Source organism: Lutra lutra, chromosome 1 (assembly GCF_902655055.1).
Source record: "Lutra lutra chromosome 1, mLutLut1.2, whole genome shotgun sequence".
In the NCBI taxonomy this organism is placed as follows: domain Eukaryota; kingdom Metazoa; phylum Chordata; class Mammalia; order Carnivora; family Mustelidae; genus Lutra; species Lutra lutra.
Genome location: NC_062278.1, coordinates 115,908,511 through 115,929,031, shown reverse-complemented (window position 1 = coordinate 115,929,031; position 20,521 = coordinate 115,908,511). Strand labels below are relative to the sequence as shown.

At 38.1% G+C, this 20,521-nt stretch overlaps 1 protein-coding gene across 1 annotated transcript in view; it reads left to right on the top strand.

The window, feature by feature from the left end:
• The window catches only part of FGF12 (fibroblast growth factor 12), a 592,462-nt gene that overhangs the window by 10,355 nt on the left and 561,586 nt on the right, over positions 1 to 20,521 (top strand). The gene's annotated exons all lie outside the window — the stretch shown is intronic.

The following is a 20,521-nucleotide window of genomic DNA, read 5'->3' as shown; positions in this document are numbered from 1 at the left end:
AAACAGATCTACTTAGACTGAACTCAAGCAAATCTCTCTATTCTTGGTTTATGCTTTATTCACATGAGACATTGAGAGGACATTTGAAGAGGGGTCCCTGGGTGGCTCAGTTGGTTAAGGGTCTGGCTCTTTGTTTCAGCTTGGGTCATGATCTCAGGGTCCCTGTGATCAAGCACCGGGTTTGATTCATTTGACTCATTTAATCCTAGTAACAATACAGTGAGTCAGACACTATTGTTATTCCAATTTTAGGGAGTGGAAAAACCGGGCTTAGTGACTTAAAGTATCCAGCCCAGATCACAGAACTAGGAAGTGGTAGACTATCTTCTTAGTCTGTGAGTTTAACCCCTTCTGAACATCTAAGGCTTATTTTGCTCTAGTCTGGTAAGTCAGTTAACCTTCCATTGTTGCTGAAAAACTAGCCCAGCTGTGTACACTCATGTGAAATGTGTACATTTCATTAATCTTTAGGAAGCCGGATCTCCGTAGGCTCAGTCTCCCCCAAGCCCGAGGCCAATGAGAGCTGATTTAGGGAATCTCTGGGAGTTCCTGTGTGCTATCAGGTGGTTATGAGAAAGAGCCCTCTGCTCCTGTGTGCCTTCCATTGACTTCCAAACCCAACGGCTTAAGGAAGCATGGGGTTACAACTTCTTTTTTTTTTTTTTTTCTCTCTTTACCTCACTTCGAATAATTGTCTTGCTTATCTGGGAAGCTCAGTGGTATGGTAGAAAGATTATAAGGCATAGCAACTTGTTAATGCTTCTGCCTTGGGCCAGATCTATCTCTGTGTCATTGCCTCTTCATTTGTACCACACCTCTTTTAAGTTAATGGAACAAGGAAGGAAAATATATATAAGGAACCAAGCAAAAAATCAGTTCTCAATAACAAGAGCATTGCTTTTGTGGTTATTATTTGACCCTTAAGCTCACTACTTCCTCTGTTCCTGTATGGGGCTAGATTCTTATCTCAAACTCCCCATTACCATGTTAGCTTGGTTCTAGGGAACTAGAGGCAGCTTCTGGTGTCCTTCACACCACAGGAACACTCCTGATACATGACAGGATCCCTGCTTGATGTTGGAAGCTGCTACCTGTCTTACTCATAGTGCCATATTCTTTCCTCCCCCTGTCATTCCCCTCTTCCTCCTTTGACATGAGCTGTGATGTGTCTAGAATTGGTTCTACTCCTCCCTACTCTTGAGACTGCTGACCTTGCTGCCATCAGGAGTTTTTTTTCTTTATCTTGCCTAATTCCTGCTCACTTATTTTTCTTATTTTTCTCTGGTTGGAGACACCAGAATGCCAGGCAACTGTGATGTATGGTTCAAAATAATAGTTGTGTGTGTGTTGTTTTTTTTAAGATTTTATTTATTTATTTGACAGACAGAGATCATAAGTAGGCAGAGAGGCAGGCTGAGAGAGAGAGAGAGAGAGAGAGAGAGAGGAAAGCAGACTCCCTGCTGAGCAGGGAGCCTGATGTGGGGCTTGATCCCAGGACCCTCGGATCATGACCTGAGCCAAAAGCAGAGACTTAACCCACTGAGCCACCCAGGTGCCCTAAAATGATAGTTTTTAAGACATACTGTTTTTATCACACTCTAAAAATTGAAAAGTAGTGACATTGTTTGGTTAATCCACTGCCTTTTTATTTTATTTTATTTTATTTTTTTTTAAAGATTTTATTTATTTCTTTGACACAGAGAGAGACAGATCACAAGTAGGCAGAGAGAGAGGGAGAAGCAGGCTCCCCGCTGAGCAGAGAGCCTGATGTGGGGCTCGATCCCAGGACCCCGAGACCATGACCTGAGCTGAAGGCAGAGGCCCAAACCACTGAGCCACCCAGGCGCCCCTCCACTGCCTTTTTTAAATCAGAATTTTACTAATTTGTTTCCATTATCTGGCCTAAAGTGAAGTCCAGTTTCCTCAGGTTATGTAGACAAGGTTCTCTTGTACCTTGTTATTGAAGATAGAAATAAATGTGTATTTTGCTGATTCTTTTTTTTAAAGATTTTATTTATTTATTTGGCAGAGAGAGATCACAAGTAGGCAGAGAGGCAGGCAGAGAGAGAGAGGAAGGGAAGCAGACTCCCTGCTGAGCAGAGAGCCCAATGCAGGACTCGATCCCAGAACTTTGGGATCATGACCTGAGATGAAGGCAGAGGCTTAATCCACTGAGCCACCCCGGTGCCCCTATTTTGCTGATTCTTGAGGAATGTTAGAATAAAGGATCATGGGTAGGATTCCTATGAAGAAAACCTATAGCTTAAAAGAGTCAGCAAGACTATTCCTAGAAAATCAACCCAGTACAGCCACACTGGTTATTATTAATAATGTAAACAAATAATACATGTATACAAGTAATAGGTGTTTGGATGAATCATTTATCCATTTATCTGTGCCATGCACATTACTTGCTATTGGGATTAAAAATGAAAAAAGACAGTTTCTGACCTCATGGAGACCTCATAGACCACCTTTTGAAGATAGTAGACCCAAACAAAAGTCTGGGAAGAGCTGACAGCTGGCAGTGCATGGGAAAACTTAGATTCAATTTTAAATTTACTTGTAATATCACATCTTCTGTGTGGATTGCTCTGGCTAGGTGTTAACAGGCCAGGAACCAATGAATATGACAAGTTTCTACCCTTTCCTATCACACCAGATATAGAAATATAATCTGTGGAAATACAGAGAAGGGAGTTGGCATTTGAGCTGGGTCTTGCAGAAGGGATGGAACAGAAACATTGGAAAAGTATTGTAGGCTGATGGATTAGTAGAAGCAGAGGTATAGATTCATTGGTAAACATGTTGCAACTAGAAAAATTTTAAGGGGTTGGTTGATTCATTCATCTAGCAACTATTTGTCATGCTGGACACTGTTCCAGGTGCTGAATATGGTAGTGACAAGTGTCCACTCTCATGAAGCAGGTAGGTTTGGGGACAGGATACAGTGAATGAGGAATCATGAAAGATTGGGAGAAAATTGTGGAGGCTTGTTAAAATTACATATTATAGGTGATGATAACTTACATTTCAAAAACATTAATTAATATAATTATCTTTAAAGATTAGATTCCCAGGGCTTTTAGAGTATAATTCTACTGGCAAAGCTTCAGTTATTCCCTAGCTTTTCAAGAAAACATCCACTTTACAAAGCAAGATACACCTATAAGCCTACTGCCATGGTCAGAGGAAACACTATGATCCAGTATTTCACTCTTTGACTTTTGCCAGTCTCTTATGCTGAGACACCTCCCTTGCTTAATGAAACAGTGAATTTCACTTCTGTTCACTTTTGGTTCTCAGTCCCCTGAAGTTTTTGCATTGAAAATTACAGCTTGGCATTTAGGAGAAAGGTCCAGAGGATCTTTTTGAAATGTGTCAAGTTCAAAAATTGCTCCCTGAAGCTCTATAAATGATTATCAAGACTCAGAATTATGACAGGGCAAAAACTACACAAGTACTAATATACATGTATTTTGCAACTGTGTTATATGAAACTGTCCAAAACCTCCGACCCTTAAGCATATGAAGACTCATGGTGAGAAATATGTTTGACTTCAAACTTACCATCACTCTTTCAATGGTAAATTTTGATTTTCTGGCTATCTTTCTTTAGAGATGATAGGGAAATTAAAAAGAGCAGTTTCTGAACCCAATTCTGGTTTTGACTTTTCTCTGTACAATTCCTAGCCGATGACATTGGATGAGGTTCCTAACCTCCTGACTGTAGATTTTATCATCTACATAATGGAGAGAGTAATAGCATCTATTAAAGGAGTTGTTTCGAGGATTAAATGATATAATATATTAAAGTGTTTACTACACTGCCTGACATATGGTAAGCACTCAACAAAATGTAGCTATCATTAACTATCCCAAGACTACTTCATTACAACCTAATATCATAGCCATGGCTTTTGCTGAGTCTGATGGATTCTGGTTTGCTTAATTATTAAAATGAATTTCAAGCATAATATTCCAGTCTGAATCTCTAGTTTTAGCTCAACACAGAGATGTAAAATACAGTAACCCCTCAGGGATACTGCTTTGGGATCAAAGTCTTAAAATTGTTCCAGGAAGATAATTCCTGTCAAACTGGACAATGATAATCAATGGTTGAAATCTAGAATACCACCTTGTATAGAAAAGGTCTCATCCTGGCTGGTGAAAGATTTATGAACAAGATTTTGAAATTGAAGGTCAGCAGATGATTTTCATCTAATGGCCATAAGGAGCAGTTAGACAAAAGGCAAGGACAGCCTTGTCTTCTCTCTGAGCAACCTCTTTTGATCTTGACTGGCCACTGAATCATGTCTCTGTAAGGTTGTGAGGGTGTCGGGAGCACACTGCTGCTTCCTGTGCTATTCATTCCTTCAAAAATGTTTCTAGAACAAAAAAGTTATAAAGATAATACCTCATGAATAAAATTTGAGGTGATTTCTTCCTTTTCTTTCTTTTTTTTTTTGTTATGTTTGTCATAGTTACAGAAAGCATATTATCCAAGATAGTTCCTTGTTTCCTCCCTCATTTTTTTTTTCTTTCCAGAAACAATCTCTTACAACTCTTTTTTTTAAAGATTTTATTTATTCATTTTACAGACAGAGATCACAAGTAGGCAGAGAGGCAGGCAGAGAGAGAGAGGAGGAAGCAGGCTCCCTGCTGAGCAGAGAGCCCGATGTGGGGCTCGATCCCAGGACCCTGGGACCATGACCTGAGCCGAAGGCAGAGGCTTTAACCCACTGAGCCACCCAGGCGCCCCTCTTACAACTCTTTTTTGATATTTATCCTGATACTTTGAATACTACTCTATTCTTGCTGCCTTTGAATTTCTCAGCTCTGTTGTTGATGTCCCACCTTGGAAATGAACTTTCCATCTCTTTTCATGAGTCCATTCTCACCACCACAGACATCCTTTATCCCCCCTCCACCCTCCACTCCCCCAATCTTCCTAGGGCTGTTACATCGGGTATTTTTGTTGGATCAGTATTTAGTAGTTACATTATTTCAACCTCATAAATATTTTTTTATGACTAAGCCAAGTTAGGCTATGATTATGCTTCCTTTCCTCTTAAGATTTTGTGCTTTTTCTGTGATTGATAGCTGTCTTGTTTTTTTGTTTGTTTGCTCAGCTCTCTTCATAGTTTTTAAACTACAAGTCTCTGCCAGAGTTCCAAATCTCATCTCAAGACATTTAGTCATACAGATACTCTATCAAGGTCATCTTCTTGAAATAATCTCTCTGAAATTTCCGACTTAGTTTTACATGTACTCTTTTCCTTGATTCTGCCTGCATGGGTTTGATTCTGGAATCTTACTTTCCATCACCTTGGAAAATCTCTGCAGTTTTCTTTGCCTAGATCTCTGGCTCTCACGGATCCTCTGTATTCTTCACTCCTTATACTGGTGGAATAAATTTTCCATTAGCTTCCTGAAAAAAGGATACAATGTAGTTAAACTTCCTGGGCCTTTGCAATATCTGAAAATACCTTCATTCTTTTCTCATATTTGAATAATAATTCAGTTAGGTATAGAATTGTAGGTTGAAAATAATTTTCCTTCAGAATTTAAATGGCACCACTGTAATGTCTTTTCCTGCTTTCAGTTTTGTTGTTCTGGTCTGAATCCATTCTGATTCTTTATTTTTTGAGCATGACTGATTTTTCTCTCTTTGAAAACTTGTAGGATCTATTCTTTTTTCCAGAGTTCTGAAAATTTATAAAGGTTTGCTTTGTGTGATTTAATATTACCCATTATGCTTGGCACTTAGTAGATTGCTTTAATATGGAAACTCATATTCTTTACATCTAGAAAATTTTCCTGAATTTTTTTCTTGCTGATTTCCTATTCTGTTCCTCCTCCTCTTCCTCCTCCTCCTCCTCCTTCTTTTCCTCCTCCTTCTTCTTTGTTATTCTTTGGTTCCAGCTTTTTTGGAAATCTTGTTACTTAGATATTGATATCTTGAATTTATTTTTGTGTGTTTTTATTTTTCATATGTTTTATCTTTTATTTTCCATCTTTTTGGCATTTTCCCCTATTTTCTAGGTGATAGGCTTAACTATATCTTTAATCTTTCTGTTAGGTTTTGTTTTTAATTTCTGATATCAGACTTTCAGTCCCAAGATCCTTATTTGTTGGTTTTCTTTGAGTGTTTGATTTTATATTATGCTGTCTCATTTCACTGAGGCAATATTTTCTAATACCTGGTTGAATATAGCAATGATGTATTTTTTAGAAGTTTTCATCTCCTTCTATAGCCTTTGTTTCCAGTTAGGTTGTTTGGGGTTTTTTTATATACATTTTTTTTTAAAGATTTTATTTATCCATTTAACAGACAGAGATCACAAGTAGGCAGAGAGACAGGCAGAGAGAGAGGGGGAAGGAAACAGGCTCCCCGCTGAGCAGAGAGTCTGATGCGGGGCTTGATCCCAGGACCCTGAGATCATGACCTGAGCTGAAGGCAGAGGCTCAACCCACTGAGCCACCCAGGTGCCCCGGTTTTTGTTTTTTTTTTTAAGATTTTATTTATTTATTTGACAGACAGAGATCACAAGCAGGTAGAGAGGCAGGCAGAGAGAGGGAGAAGCAGGCTTCCCACTGAGCAGAGAGCCTGATGTGGGGCTTGATCCCAGGATCCCGGGATCATGACCTGAGCTGAAGGCAGAGGCTTAACCCATGAGCCACCCAGGCGCCCCAGGTTGTTTTGTTTTGTTTTGTTTTTAACTGGTTACTTTAATTTTTCTCCTTCATGTTGGAGACTTTTTACAAATTTTAAAAAAAATATTTGATTGCTTCTTCATATTTAAGAGTTAACTAAGGTGACTGGAAGCTCTGCATACATGGATGGGTCTTATTGAAATAATCTCAGTTGTAGGGTAATCACAGTGGACTTTTACCTGTGGAACTTCTGATATCAGTATCTTTAGGTCCTGCCTCTTAATATTTACAGGTTCCTCAAGGAAGTTTTTTTCCCTGCCTGGACAACAAAGCTGGTGGCCAGGCTTATGTGGGTCTAAGCGATCAGTATATACATATTCACTTAATCTCCCCATTTTCAATGTGGTTCTTATTCTACTCATCACATGGGGGAATTTTGTCCTATATTCCTACAAGTAATAAATCTCCAGTGTTCTCTTGGGATTGGGGACGGTAGGTGTCCAGGTGCTCAATGTTTAGGAGAGGGTTTGAGGTTATGGTTCCTTCTTAAAAACAAACTTTCCAGGGCTGCCTGGGTCGCTCAGTGGGTTAAGCCTCAGCCTGAGCCTTCAGCTCAGGTCATGATTTCAGGGTCCTGGGATCGAGTCCCGCATCGGGCTCTCTGCTAGGCAGGGAGCCTGCTTCCTCCTCCCTCTCTCTCTCTCTCTGCTTGCCTCTCTGCCTACTTGTGATCTCTCTCTGTCAAATAAATAAAATCTTAAAAAACAAACAAACAAACAAACTTTCACCAATCTGGCACATTTTATCCTCTTCCCCTCCACCCTACTTGTCAACAAACCTGGTGCTACCATGGTCTAAACTTTTGAAGATTCTGCAGTCTGAGTTAGGTTGCTTGCCATCTTTCCCCACTGCTGACCTAAAATTCAGCTTTCTCAGGTCTGCTAAATCCTTTATATCTTCACTAGCTTGTTTCCTATTTCTAACATGTGGTTGTTGTTATCTTGTTTCACTTTTCCTCCATCTTTATAGATTTATCTCTCTCCCCTCTCTCTCTCTCTCTCTCATCACACACACCCATACACACCTTTATTGTACTTTTGGTGGTGTTTCAGGTAGAAATGAAAATAAAAGCCTGTGTTCATTTCCCCCATCTTTAGCTAGAAGTTTCTTTACTTTTAAAAGATACTCTTGTAGGATGATAATCTCTGCTCAGAGATCCTGGAGATAGCATTCTGTGGAACTTTGAGCAATGCCCTGGCTGGCTTCTTCTTTTGTCCAACATACTTAGATTGTCAAACGGGAGGATCATGAAAGTAGTCTTGTGAGAAAGCAACACAGCTTGAAAGCATTACAAGATTGGGGCCCCTTGGTGGTTCAGTTGGTTAAGCATCTGCCTTTGACTCAGGTCATGATCCCAGGGTCCTGGGATCGAGCCCCTCTTCGGGCTCCCTGCTCAGTGGGGAGTCTGCTTCTCCTTCTTCCTGTGGTGTGCTTTCTCTCTTTCTCTCAAATAAGTAAATAAATTAAAGTTACAAGATTAAGAGAGCTACCAAGCTTGTGTCTAGATAATTTTTTAAGTTGCCTTGACATTCTAATTCATTGATTCTTCCACTACCTGGGCATCTATTAGATGCTTACCCTATTATGCATTGCTGGGCATTGGCAAAACTTGAATAAGAGACTGATTCTGACCTTGTGAGCCTTCCACGCTAGGATGGAAGACAGTCGGCACTGCTCAGGATCCAATATGGTAAATGCCATAATGGAGTTATTAGCAAGTGTTAGAGGCTCTAAGGGGTGGGGCTGAGTAAGTCTGCCTTCAAATTCATGACTGGAAAAGTGTCTCAGCTCTCAGAGTTCAAGAAATAATTTCTCAGAAAAATCCTCTTGCCAGTTCATAACTGACAAAGTTACTGACTTTCCAGCACTGTAAAAGAGTCTTTAGGGTCAGAAGGGACTTTAGAATTCATTTTTAGCTTTTTCATTTTACCTATAAAAACTGAGGCTCAGAGAAAAAGTGGCTCAATCCTGGTGAAGTCAGGATTGAAAATCTGGTTTCTTGATTCCCATCGTAATTGTCTATCCACTAACTTGTATTGATTCCCTACTCTAAAGCCCAGTTACCAATAAATAGGAGTAAAATTTTTAATTGGTGGCTCTGAGTCTCAGAGATCTGGAAGTGACAGTTTTGAAATCCCCCGAGGATTTTTTAAACACAGTATTGCAAATGAAGGAGCTCTGCTTTGGACATAGATGCAGGACTCCAAACTCTCTCATATAATGTTAGAAAGACGGGCTCCTGGGTGGCAAGTTCCCTTAAGCATCTGATTTTGGCTCACTCGGGTGGTAATCTCTGGGTCCTGGGCTCAAGTCCCCAGTGGAGCCCCAAACAGAGCCCTTGGCTGAGCCCTCCATTGAGGCCTCACAGATTCCCACCTCCAGCTCTGAGCAATGTGCTCCAGTTCTAGTGGGGAGTCTGCTTGTTCCTGTCCTGCTCCTGACTTTGTGCTCCCATTCTCTCACTCAAATAAATAAATAAAAATCTTAAAAAAAAAAACAAAGTAATGTTAGAAAGACAGAAGGCTTGACGTTGTCACTAGTTCTTTAGAAAACAGAGCCGTTGTCGTTAAATTGTAAGAACAGGGAGCCTTTTATTGGCACGTGTTAATATTGATTGACTTGAAGTCACCCAGCAAATTCAGGGGATGACTTCCCAAATGGAGCTCTGGTTATGCTATTTTGCAATATATTTTTGAGATTTTTTTCTGTGTTTATATTGTCTTGAAAGCACACAACAGATGTATAAACATAGAACTTAAACATTTTGGAGAGGCGGAGAATGTTGTCTTCAGTGAACACTTAAGAATGTAATGTATTCTGTTAAATTTATGGTTTTGTGATTTCATTAACTATTAGCAAATGGTATATGTGGGGAAGCTAACTAAGACCGATAAAATATATCGTTCAGTACTCATTCCTTATCAGTAATATAATACTAATAATTACATTACTTATTAAAAATAAAACACATGAGGGGTGCCTGGGTGGCTCTGCCTTTGGCTCAGGTCATGATCCCAAAGGGCCTGGGATCAAGCCCCACATCAGGCTCTCTGCTCAGCGGGGAGCCTGCTTCCTCCTCTCTCTCTGCCTGCCTCTCTGCCTACTTGTGATCTCTGTCTGTCAAATAAATAAATAACATTAAAAAAAACATGAAAGAGATCTTATAATATCTTCCCAAAGTGCATTAAATTTTCATATCTACAAATAATTAGATTGTAATTTTTCTCAAAAAAGTTTTTCTTGGTCCTTCTCTGCTGAGAAAAATCTTTCCTTCTTCTGGTCCTCTGAATGTTCCCGCAGAGTTGGTTTCTTTCCACACTGTATTCTTTGGGTACATGTCAGCACCTGTCTCCTAGGCTGTAAGCATCTTTTTTTTTTTTTTTTAAATTTTATTTATTTGACAGAGAGAGAGAGATCACAAGTAGGCAGAGAGGCAGGCAGAGAGAGAGAGAGGGAAGCAGCTCCCTGCTGAGCAGAGAGGCCCATGTGGGGCTCGGATCCCAGGACTCTGGGATCATGACCTGAGCTGAAGGCAGAGGCTTTAACCCACTGAGCCACCCAGGGGCCCGGCTGTAAGCATCTTGAAGGCAAAGACTGTGTCTTTCTCCTTTGTAACCCCAGTGACTTGGCACACTTTGAGTACACAATAGAAAGTTAATTGAATAAGTAAAATTATAAAGCCCTCGATATGTAATATTTATTTACTTACTTGATTTTTAGAACTTTTTTCGTTATGTCCTGGGTGTAAAGCAGCTAAAGACTGAAGGCTGACGCACACAGCACAAAGCCTCCACTTCCCCTTCTTTCTTTTTCGAACGTCATTCAGATTTCACCCTGAGCTCATAACCAGCCTTGAAGTGATAGATCTTATTCACTGTGACTTAACTTCCTGTTTCCTGTGGAGGAGAACTATCAATCTTCACCCTTTCAAAATCTGGTTAGGCATAAAAACTTCCTCCTCCACCTTGTTAGAAGCATTTTCTCTGCTGTTTTTAAAACAAGAAACAAGGGAGCGTCTTCTTCATTGTTCTCGTGGGGTGGGGTGGGGGGGCGGCGGGCGTGATTGTTTATTGTCTGCGCCTGTGCCTTGTCACCAGCCCTTGGGTGCCCCTTCCTCCCGGAAACACAGCTGCCCGTCAGCTCCAATGGAGACTGCTCTGAAGACTTCCTCGCATTCACATTCTTGTTCTCAGTTAAGCCCTGACTTCAGCGACTGTAAGAGGACAGAGCTTTTGTGAGGGCCATCAAAGAGACTTACTTATGTTCTTATGTTCTTCAGGATGCCCCAGAATTTCTACTTTTTAGAGGGTTGGGGATGGAGGTGTTTTTTTTTTTTTTCCCCCTCAGATCAAAAGTGGGGGCCAAAATAAGTAGGTAATGAAGGCCTTCCCTGTGCTTGTCTAAATCACTTTGCTAGACTTGTGTTTCAGTGTCTATTGTGTCCTTTTTCTAAATTCATCTATGACCTTTGCATGGGTTATTCATCTGGTGAGTGTTAACGTTCTTTCAAAATCAGACTTTTTATTTGTAAAGATTTCACAAAGTTACTGTGGCAGACCCTTTAGAATTGTGGCTTAATAGGGTACGAGTGAGGATCATACTGGAATAATTCTTTTCCTTTGACTGATTGTATCTGTGGATCAGAGATTTTGTGTATGGATGGAGAATTATGGATGGAGAATTTATGGATGGAGATGTATGTATGGAGAATTTATGGATGAAGAATTTTTTTTTTTTTTGTATGGAGAATTAAATTTGTAGTATGAGATTGTGCATTCAGATTTAGCTCTGTGACCTTGGACATATCCCTTTACCTTTCTGGGTCTTAGTTTATTGTAAATGGAAGTAAATGTCCTATCTCTGGGGTTTTGGGAGGATTCAAGGAGAGAGAGTATATGGAAAGTGCTTTGTGAAGTATATAGTACTGTAGAAAAGCAAGTTGTTATTAATAGAGGTCTGACTACTCCCAATTGTTTCTGCTTGGTCAGTTAGTTCTGGATGAATAAATTGGAGAGGACAGGAAGGAAGGAAACAACACTGAGCTAGGAGTCCGGTGATCTGGAGTCCCTCCTGGTGTTCAGCACTCAGTCACTGACTTGATGTGACCTTTGCAAAGTCACTTTACCTCATGTGCTTCTGTTGCGTCATCGGTAATATGAGGTGGGCTCAAGAAATGATGATCCAGAAACTTTCAGTTTAAGGGAGTCTAGGGTGTTTTAGAGTCTAGCTGATAAAAGATTGTTATCTCTTTAAGAGTGTCCTTATGTTTATGTTATTAAATCAGAAGCCTCATCAATTATGAATCTGAATAATGTGTTTTGAATCTATGATTTTAAGGAATTATTTTCCAGAAAATGAGAAAGCATAATCTCTTCAGCACCGAAAAGGTACTGATGGAATTGTCTATCCACTGAGTGTTTCTATAGTGTCCGGGAGGAAGGTGTATATTTAAAGAGGAGGCTGAGCATTAATTACAAAAGAAATTCTGTATGAGAAATCAATTAGCACATTTCGTTGTGGAATATGCTCTAGTATCTTTAAGTTTTTTTTATCCCCCTCCACTCAACCAAAAAAATTACTGAGTTTTTGTTAAAAATCTGCACTATGCTAAGCCCTGTAGATGCACAAATGAGGAGGGTAATTCCTATTACGGTTGATCTACTGTAGAGAAGAGCATGTGTTAAAAAGTATGAGAGATGAAACAAGGTTCCAAGAGTACAAGATAAAGAGATTAATTTTGCTGATGAGATGGAGGGAGGGTAAAAAATAGAGCATCTTTAAAACACTTTATAGATTGTGCATGTTTTCCCATATACTATCTTATTTAAATATTGTAAAGGCTTTGACAAGTATGGAACAAGATAACATCTTCTGAAAGTCAGTTTGAGATCAGTCTGAGAGACTCTGAAGCCTAAGCAATGTAGAAAAATGCCAAAAACACATAGTCATTAAAATAATTAAGGTAGAGAGGTATAACCAAGTATTGTAAATTTCTGAAAGCTTTGTTTAAAGTGATGTGGACAATTTTCCATATTTGAGCGCGAATATCATCCTATTAACATCCCTTTTTAAAATGAGAAGGCTAATCAAAAGAAATGAAATCTTGCCATTTGCGACGACATGGATGGAACTAGAGCATCATGCTTAGCGAAATAAATCAATCGGAGAAAGACAACTATCATATGATCTCCCTGATATGAGGGAGAGGAGATGCAACATAGGGGGTTAAGGGGGTAGGAGAAGAGTAAATGAAACAAGATGGGATTGGGAGGGAGACAAACCATAAATGACTCTTAATCTCACAAAACAAACTGAGGGTTGATGGGGGGAGGAGGGTTGGGAGTGGGAGTGGGGTTATGGACATTAGGGAGGGTATGTGCTATAGTGAGTGCTGTGGAGTGTGTAAAGCTGGTGATTCACAGACCTGTACCCCTGGGGATAAATATATATTATATGTTTATAAAAAATAAAATTAAAAAAAATGAGAAGGCTATAAGAAACTCCCCAACTTACATGGTGTAGGTATTTAATTTCTATACATTTTTAAGGTGAATTTATCTAATATTTTAGCAAAGCTATGGGGAACCTTAGTTCATTTATCTAACTTTACAGATAATGAATATAATAGGCACCCCCCCCTTTTTAAAGTTATTTTTACACAAGAAGTGTCTTACCTGAGTACAAAATTAGGATTATAGTCATGGTCTCCTGGACCACTGTCTTGGCTGCCAGACTACAGCCCAGAGTCTGCTTGAAGATTGCTGCAAGCAGATCTGCTTTTGATATGAGAGATTTCTAAAATGGTCTCAGTCTCTGTTCTGCGGTTCACACAGTATTTTTCCATGAATACCTTTTAAAATAATTAATGTAACATTCGAAGTTACTAGTACTGCACAATGCTAATATCTCAAGGAAGACCATGACTCCTTTGTGTCACCATATGCTTTTAATAATGTATCTACTCAAATATGCGAAGTGACTTCCACTCATAAAATGAGGAAATATGGTGCTGAGAAGGCATTGCTTCATCTCTGCCTCCTATTCAGTGACTAATCTTTGAAAAATGAAATATGTTTTTCTATTATGATGCTGTAGGAATTTGCTTAGGTTTGTTTTATGGCAAAGTAAAATTCTAATCTTAGTTTATCTCAGCACATCAAATAGAACAAATCTTCAATTTCTGTAACTGTGGCTATAATTTCTTTTGTTTAAAGAAGTGTAATTTCCTGGGTTTGTGAATGTGATCTTTGGTTATAGTCTGTATTATTTGGATATTGTTAAATCACTGTGTCCATTTTCAGACTTTGCAGTGTAGAAGAGTCTAGTTAGAGTAGAGGAGAGAGAGTGTGTGAAATAAGCACTTTAATGACAGGGTAAGGAATCGAAGTTGCTTAACCTGAAAAAGAGAGAGCTCAGGAAATGTGCTAATTACTATGCTTAGCTTCTAAGTGATTTTATGAGGAGCACTGTTATTCCCCCTTCTGTCCGGAAAGGAGAGATTTTGGATCTGTGTTAGCGGTGATGATGCCTAGCAAGGCTTCAGCCAGGGGGATTCTTGCTGCATCTTAATTATTTCTTAAACCAAGAATTGATGACCATTGAGTTTTAAGTTGTCTTTTATTGTGTCTGCGTAAAACGATCTCTCAAGTTATCTTTAAGTTCTGTTGTTAACTTTAGGGCAGAAAGGTTTAAACTGATTTCTCCTGTCATAAAAATGATCAGGTACAATGAAATAACTGAATCAAAGGATGTGGGAATTGTCTCACCAACCACTTATGCTACAGCCGAGGAGCCGGGAGCCTGGAGAGAGTGAGTGGTGGATAGAGAACTTACAGCAAGGTCTGCCTCTCATGCCTAGGCTTTTCCATCTCTCTGCTCTCCTTCTGAATACTTGACTTCATTATCGAACATGTAATGGATTTGGTTGGTCATTACTTAACATTAAAGTAGTAATTGGGATGGAAGGTCAAGCTTGGGATAAATTGGGAAATGCAACTCTTTCCAAGTATTGCAAGTGATGGCTTATTCTGTCAGATCGGTGGCTTTCTGCCAACAGTGGCTAAGGCAGAATAGATATGTTGATTGTAGATGATTAGCAGTTAGAAATTATGAAATTGTTCAGACGTATCCTAGGTCATTGTGCTCTTCTCTTCAAAGCTAGAAATGAATGTATAGGAGTGGGTATCTTGTACCTTACCACAACTGAGCAATTATTGCTGGGAATTCTACACACCCATGGTGCTATTAATGTCCCACCAAGTACAGTTTTCTGAGAGCCATGATCACCACTGACTCAGTTCTTTGCTGGGACTTCAAATTGTGTGGGAAAGGAAAGGACAGAGAGGTTCAAACCAACTTCCTTGTTGTGGAAAACACCAACGTGTAACAAAATGATAAAATTGCAAATGACATGGATGATATTTTGTCCAGCCCCTCATCTGACAGATGTAGAACCTTGAATCCAGAAAGGAAAAATATGTGGCTGGTATTTGGTAGTGGGTAAGGTTTAGAAACCAGAAATGAGAAGGAAAAAAACAATACCCAGTATTTGCAAGTTATACATGTGTTCTGGGACTTCATAGGGAGATGGTGATGGCAGTTTTGTAACAACTAGGACAAAGTTATCATATATATCTTTAGACAGGTTGAGGGAAGACATCGCATGACGCATAATTCTCTTTATAGCATTAACATAAAAGACTTTTTCTGAATAGGACTAATATTTTAAAAGAATGAGAACAGTGTGATAAACACTCTGAGGAGCTGTGGACAATAATTCAGGTGTGTGGTTTCTCTTTGTAAAATGGGTGTGACCATCTCCTTTTGAGACTAGATGGAAAAAAAGTGGTAAGGTCTCTGTTGCTATTTGATCATCTTTGGCAAGTTTCAGAGAATCAAAGGTGAATTATAGAGTTGGCAGGAATATTAGAATTCATAATTCAAGCTCCATGTTGGAATCTTACCTATCTTTTGGATTAATATTAAACTTTTCTTTAAATTTGTATCCCTCTTATTCTTGCTCTTGGTAGTAAGCTCGCTCTATGGGAGCCTAAGTCTATGTGTCTAGTCACCTTTATGGCCTTTAAGGATAACAACAGTTAATACTCAGTAAATGTTTTTGTTGTGATTGCTGTGTATGAAAGTACTGCTATTTTTACTTTTATTATTACGTAAAGTTGGTGTGTGGAGGACACTTAAGAATCTGGTATAATTCCTATGTTTCACAGTGGAGATTGAGTCTAGGAAAGAGGGCTATATAAATTTACATAGCTATATACTACAGACCATAAATGGACCTTAGATATACAAGCTTTGTTTCTTTCCCAGTCCAGAACACTACATTTCAAAGTAAATAATCTTGTTAGAAAAATCCATTTATAGTTTGTTTTATTAAGATATAATGAACATATACATTTATATTGGTTTCAGGTACTCAATACAATGATTTGATATGTGTAGGCACTGTGAAATAATCCCCACAAGAAGTCTCATTACCATCTGTTTCCGTACAAAGTCACACATTTTTTTTTTCTTGTGATAAAAACTCTCAAGATGTACTTTCTTAGCAACTTTTGAATATACAATATAACATTATTGACTAAGGCCACCATGCTATACATTACATCCCCATGACTTATTTATTTTATAACTGGAAGTTTATACCTCTTGACCACCCCGTTGTCCATTTCACCCACCCTTCAACCTCCCTCTCCTCTGGCGACTACTGATCTTTTCTCTGTATCTTTGAATTTTGTTTTGTTTTGTTTTTAAGACTTCAGTATAAATGGAATTATACAGTACTTGTCTTTTGGTCTGATTATTTCACTCAGCATGATAGCCTCAACGTCCATCCATGTTGCTGCAAATGGCAAGATTCCATGCCTTTTAAATGGCTGAGTAGTATCCATGGGCTTTATGGATAGCACGTCTGCACGTCTTCATCCATTCATCCACCACATTTAGGTTGTTTCCATACCATGCCCATTGTAAGAAGTGCTGTGATAAACACAGGGGTACATATATCCTTTTGAATTAGTGTTTTCAGTTTCTTTGGATAAATACCTGAAGTGTAATTGCTGGTTCATATGGTAGTTTTATTTTTAGTGTTCTGAGGAACCTCCACGTTGTTTTCCAGAGTGGCTGCACAAATGTACATCCCCATCAGCAGTGCACAGGGTTCTCCTTTCTCCCCAATTCTTAGCAACGCTTGTCATTTCTTGTCTTTTTGATAATAGCCATTTGAAGAGGTGTGAGATGATATAACCCATTGTGGGTTCGATTTATATTTCCCTGGTGATTAATGATTTTGAGCATCATTTCATGTGTCTGTTGGCCATCTGTAAATCTTCTTTGGAAAAAATGTTTATTCTCATCCTCTGCCCATTTTTTAAGCAGATTATGTTTTTTGTTACTGAATTATATGAGTTCTTTACATATTTTGAATACTAACCCCTTGTTGCATATATTATTTGCAGATATTTCTCCCATTCCATAGACTGCCTCTTCATTTGTTGATGGGTTCCTTTGCTGTGAAGAAGTTTTTAGTTTGATGTAGTACCCCTTGTTTATTTTTTCATTTGTTGCCTTTGCTTTTGAGTCAGATCCAAAAAAAAATTCATTGCCCAGATTGATGTCAAGGAGTTTACTGCCTGTGTTTTCTTCTAGAAGTTCTATGATTTCAGGTCTTGCATTTCAATGTAAATCTTTAATCCATTTTGAGTTCATTTTTGCATATAGTTTAAGATACTAATCTAATATCTTTTCTTTTCCTTCTTTCTTTCTTTCTTTTTTTTTTTTTTTTGCATGTGGCTGTCTCATTTTCCCAATACCATTTATTGAAGAGACTATCCTTTCCACATATATTCTTGCCTCCTTTGTCATAAATCAATTGACCATGTATAACATGGGTTTATTTCTGCGTTCTCTGGTCTGTTCCATTCATCTTTGTCTGTGTTTTTATGCCAGTACCATACTATTTTGATTACTATAGCTTTGTAATATTGCTTGAAATCAGGGAGCTTAATGCCTCCAGCTTTGTTCTTCTTTCTCAAGATTGCTTGGCTATTCAGGCCAAATACTCAGTCTATTCAGGCCAAACAGCTTTGGCTATTGTGTGGTTCCATAGCAATTTTAGAGTTGTTTTTCTCTATTTCTGTGGAAAATCCCATTGGAATTTTGATAGGAATTGCATTAAATCTATAGATTGCTCTGGATAATATGGACATCTTAACGATATTCTTCCAGTCCATGAGCATGGGATGTCTTTTCATTTATTTGTGTCATCTTCAGTTTCTTTCATCAGTGTCATCGTTTTCAGTGTACAGGCCTTTCTCCACCTAGGTTAAACTTATTCCTAGGTATGTTATTCTTTTTGATGAAATTGTAAGTGAGATTATTTTCTTAAAATCTCCTTCTAATATTATTAGTGTATAGAAACAACAGATTTTTAAAAAAGATTCTACTTATTTTTGAGAGAGAGAGAGAGAGAAAGAGGGAGGGAGCACCCATGAGCAGGGGGAGGGACAGAAGGAGAAGCAGACTCCCTGCTGAGCAGGGAGTCCAACATGGGACTCCATCCCAGGACCCCCGGATCACAACCCAAGCCAAAGGCAGTTGCTTAACTGACTGAACCCCAGGTGCCCACAACAGATTTTTTATGTTGATTGTGTCCTCTGCAACTTAACTGAATTTTCTTGTTAGTTCTAACAGTTTTTTATGGAGTCTTGAGGGTTTTCTATATACAAAATCATGTCATCCACAAATTAGACTGTTTTACTTTTTCCTTTCCAGCTTCTCTTTCTTGCTTGATTACTCTGGTTAGGACTTCCAATACTAGGTTGAATAGAAGTGGTGAGAGTGGGAATCCTTGTCTCATTTCTGATGTTAAAGGAAAGGCTTTCAGCTTTTCACTGTTGAGTATAATGTGAGTTGTGGGTTTGTAATATATGGACTTTATTATATTATGTTTTCTCTATACCCACTTTACTGAGAGTTTTTATCATAAATGGATGTTGAACCTTGTCAAAAATTTCTTCTGCATCTATTGAGATAATCATATGATTTTTATCCTTTATTTTGTTTATGTGATATATCCCATTCCTTTGTGGATGTTGAATGATTTGCATCTCTAGAATAAGTCCCACTTGATCATGTTATATGATCCTTTTAATGTATTGTTGAATTCAGTTTACTAATATTTTATGAGAATTTTGGTGTCTATATTCATTAGGGATATTGGTCTGTAATTTTCATACTCTGTGGTATCCTTGTCTGGTTTTCATATCAGAGTAATGTTGGCCTCATAAAACGAGTTTGGAAATATTTCTTCTTCTTCAATTTTTGGAAGATATTAAGAGGGATAGGAATTAAATCTTTGAATGTTTGATAGAATTCACCAGTGAAGTCATCTGCTCCTGGACTTTTATATTTCGGGAGGTTTTGAATTACTGATTCAATCTCTTCACTAGTGAAAAATTTATTCAGGTTTTCTATTTCTTCATAATTCAGTCTTGGAGGATTATTGGTTATAGGAATTTATTCACTTCTTTTAGGTTGTCCAGTATGTTGGCATATAATTAATCATTGTAGTGTCTTTTGATCCTTTATGGGTTTTTTTTTTTTTTTTGGTGTGAATTATAACCTCTCCTTTTTCACTTCTGATGTTATTTGAGCCCCCTCTTTTTTTTTTTTTTTTCTTAGTCTAGCTAAGGCTTTGTCAATTTTATCTTTTAAAAAATCAGCTCTTAATTTCATTGATCTTTCCTATTGTCTTTTTGTTTTTACTTCATTTATTTATGGTCTGATATTCATTTTTTTCCTTCCTTCTACTAACTGTGCACTTCGTTTATTCTTTTTTCAGTTCTTTTAGGTAGATAGTCAGATTGTTTCTTTAAGATATTCTTGTTTCTTGAGGTTGCCCTGTATCACTATGAATTTCCCTATTAGAACTGCTTTTGCTATATCCCATAGCTTTTGGTATGTTATATTTCCATTTTCATTTGTTTCAAATTATATATTTTTAAAATTTCCTTTGATTTCTTTGTTGACTCATTGGTTGTTCAGTACCATTTTGTTTAACCCCACGTATTTGTGATTTTCCAGTTTTCTTCTAATTGATTTCCAGTTTCATATCATTGTGGGTAGAAAAGATGCTGGATATGATTTTAATCTTTTTAAATTTATTGAGACTTGTTCTGTGGTCTGATATATGTTCTATCCTGGAGAACGTCCCAAGTGCACTTGAGAAGAATGTGTATTCTGCTGCTTTTGGATAGAATATTTTATATGTGTCTATTAGGTCCACCTGGTTTAATACGTTGTTCAAGGCCATTGTTTCCTTGTTGATTTTTGTATGGATGGTCCAACCATTGATGTGAGGGGTGTCTTAAAAACTCCTACCATAATGATATTTCTGTCAATTTCTCCATTTTGACCTGTTAATTAATTAATATATGTAGGTGCTCCAATGTTTGGTGTATAAATATTTACAAATGTTATATTTTCTTACAAATGATATCATTATGTAATGCCCATGTTTGTCTTTTATTTTTTATTTTACAGTCTTTATTTTCATGTCTATTTTATCTGATACAGGTATAAATACCCCAGTTTTCTTTTTATTCTCATTTCATAAAACATCTTTTTCTGTTCCTTCACTTTCAATCTGTATGTGTTCTTCCATCTGAGGTGAGTCTCTTGCAGATGGTATGTCGATGGGTCTTTCTGTTACCCATTTGGCCATTCCGTGTGTTTTGGTTGGAGACTTTAGTCTATTTACATTTAAATAATTCTTGATAGATCTGTA